Below are 3741 nucleotides of genomic sequence, written 5' to 3' on the forward strand. Positions count from 1 at the left end.
TTATACAGCAAACATTATACACGACGTTACTAGGCATATTTGAGTGAATTAGCCCTGCAGTACACATCCCATTATGTGAAGGGTATTCGGTGCCAAGGTCGGGGCCCGGTGTCGGATAAATACAAAGTCCTGGGTCTTCCAACATGAAATATGGGCAGCAGTCTAACTAAAGTAACCTGTATCGATGCCATCTGTTCCGAAGAAACCAGCGGTGGACGAGGCATATAGGGTGGCCTGTGGATTACTTATAAGTGTTTTATCTGCCCTGTTTGGCCGTAGGTTCCAGGCTGCGTCTTCGTACGCATGTGTACCGTACACATCGTGTGGGAGCGTGCCAATCACTGACACACCAAGTACACACCACGGTCTAGCACATTCACGCCATTCGTCGCAATTGAACAAGCTGCCTGAACCTGTGTACCGTGGCCTGTGGTGATAGGGGGCAGTGTGGGCCATTCATTCGCTACTGACTTTGCATAGCACTGTGAGTTTTAGGGTTTAGGGTTTTATGGTCTAGGGTGAGAGTCAGTTAGTAAGACTCAGCCGAGTATTCTCACTATACCGTTCGAGTGTAGTACACGGACTAGGGCGCGGTAGAATCTGTGTGCCCCAGCCTCGATGGTGTCTGAATTATTCAACGCGTTTGGAACGTGTCTGACCCACCCTCCGCATACGGACGTTTCGCGGTAGTAGGTACAACCCCAGGCTGTATATACATATTGCATTCATTCGCATGGATGGCACGTAGTGTGGGGACTCGGGGCTCAACGTTTAAAGAAGCAAAACGTTTGTCGTTAGTTGCGCAACCGTTGAGTGTAATGAGCAGTCGCTGATTGTGATGACTGAGGCGGACATGTCGTTCACATCGTTGACTTGGCAGATCGCGCGTCCTTGGAGGTGGATACAATGCGTTAACCAATAGCGTTGTTGTGTGGAAAACTCGATAGCCAATACGTTCACCAATAAAATTGTTGTATGGATAACTTAATAGCCAATACGTTCACCAATAACATTGATGTGTGAATAAATCAATAGCCAATACGTTCACCAATATCATTGATGTGCGGGTTACCCAATAGCCAATACGTTCATCAATAAAATTGTTGGATGGATAACTCAATAGCCAATACGTTCACCAATAACATTGATGTGCGGGTTACTCGATAGCAGGACATGTATAGCCGTACCCGGATTCGTTTTGAATCACACTCCAAGTTTGAGGTTTTACACTCCAACTGCCTTCATCGGATTATGCCGCTAAGTCGGCCCGAACTACACCGGCCCTCGGCATATGCAATCTTCTAATTTTATTCAGAAGCCGTTGACTGATTGCTATATTGGTCATTCTGGTATCCTCCCAGTTGATATTGCTTACGTCCACGTGCACACCATCTTTGGTATAGGGACTCCATGCGTCAGTGTATCGTTACTTGCAGATGTATGTCAACGGCACATTCGTACCGAACTTCCCAGCTCGCGTGGCGGTTCCCAAAGGCTGTGACAAGCTCAGAAGCTCAGTATACACGTGACACTCTCTCTATCGCACTACCAGTTCACGGAGTATATCCACCAGACTCACCACGCCCACCGGTAATGTTTTCTCGTCTACCACAAATAATCTGTAGCAATGGTGGTGGGTCAGACAGCAGGGCTCGTCAGGGTTTTGGGGACGATTCTGCCGATATCTCTTGTAACACACTACTACTAACCCCACCCCTCTTGTAACACACTACTACTGCCCTCACCCCTCTTGTAACACGCTACTACTAACCCCACCCCTCTTGTAACACACTATACTACTGCCCCCACCCCTCTTGTAACACACTACTACTATACCCACCCCTCTTGTAACACTCTACTACTATACCCACCCCTCTTGTAACACACTACTACTACCCCCACCCCTCTTGTAACACACTACTACTACTCCCTCCCCTCCTCCGTCAGCCTCACAAATCTATTGGCACGTACGTTCAACGGCTGAGCTTCTTATTAGTACACACGCGTGTAGATTAAGTACAAGTCAGTACGTACAAATGGGCATACCCATACAGATACGAAGGGGAGATCTATGTAAACAAGCTTGCCAGCGAATGCACACACACAGCAACGTACTCAACGACTGAAGCATCGTACCTGTGTACCCTTGCGGCTGCAATCTTATTGACAATCGCTGAGAGCTTATCGGTCAGTACAACGCTGATGGCGGGGTGTTTGTCCTAAAAATACCCCAAATAGACAAAAAGTCATGGTACGTTAGATAGAGTCTTGGTGCGTTAGATAGTCTTGGTACGTTAAATAAAGTCTTGATAGGTTAGAAAGAGTTTTGATACGGTAGATAGAGTCTTGGTACGTTAGATAGAGTCTTTGTACGTTAGATAGAGTCTTGGTACGTTACATGGTCTTGGTACGTTAGATAAAGTCTTGGTACGTTAGATAGTCTTGGTCCATAAGATAGAGTCTTGGTACGTTCGATAGTCTTGGTACGTTAAATGGAGTCTTGGTACGTTAGATAGAGTTTTGATACGGTAGATAGAGTCTTGGTATGTTAGATAGCGTCTTGATATATCAGATAGTGCCTGGTATAGTTAGATAGAGTGTGATAATACCGTTACTTGCAAGCCACTTATTCAATGCACAAACCATGCGACCATTGACTGTAGTGACGGCTCAAGAGTGGGGCTCCAGATGAGCTATGGGATAGCGCATCGATCAACACGCGAGTGTGAGATACCAGCGCAGCAGACGTATACTAAAGGGCTTAGTGGCATGTACATGTGAACGGCAATATACAAAAAACTGGCTCAATACTACATGCACACTCTCAGGGAATGCAGGACTGTTGACTAACATCTCTTACATACGAATACGACCCACGAATAGCTGGCTGGGGTACTGTAGGTGGTGTCCTTATAGCTCACCAACCCGATACACACGAATGGTTTATAAATGCTAAAGACTGATAGATAGACTGTACATACGAATGGTTTACAAATGGTAAAGACCGATAGACTGTACATACGAATGGTTTACAAATGGTAAAGACCGATAAATAGACTGTACATACGAATGGTTTACAAACTAAAGACCGATAGATAGACTGTACATTGAATGGTTTACAAATGCTAAAGACCGATAGATAGACTGTACATACGAATGGTTTATAAATGCTAAAGACCAATAGATAGACTGTGCATACGAATGGTTTACAAATGATAAAGACCGATAGATAGACTGTACATACGAATGGTTTACAAATGCTATAGACCGATAGATAGACTGTACATACGAATGGTTTACAAATGCTAAAGACCGATAGATAGACTGTGGTGTCCACCCATTTACCTCGAGACTCATGCTGGATATTAGGTTGAGGTAGGAGCGAGCCGGGAGTATCAGGCGGTTTAATTCAACGCCGTCGTTTACGGCAATGCCCTGTTGGAGAAAGGTTTAGGTTAACACTATCACATGCAACGAAGGCTCCAATGTAGGTAGAGATTCATGAAAGAGAATGATAGGGTTTGTGACTACGATCTACTACTGTACGTATACACTGGAGTACGAATGCAGCATTGCAAAATATATGTGTGTACAAGGAATAGTCACTGAAGTGTTACAAATGCATGCTAATGAGATATAAATTAGGAATCGTTCAGATAATATGTATTTCGAGTATATTGAATACATACGTACGTAACTATGTATATATTAAACACACATATACATATACGTATTATAACT

The sequence above is a fragment of the Sphaeroforma arctica genome (genome assembly GCF_001186125.1).
Source record: "Sphaeroforma arctica JP610 unplaced genomic scaffold supercont1.84, whole genome shotgun sequence".
In the NCBI taxonomy this organism is placed as follows: domain Eukaryota; class Ichthyosporea; order Ichthyophonida; genus Sphaeroforma; species Sphaeroforma arctica.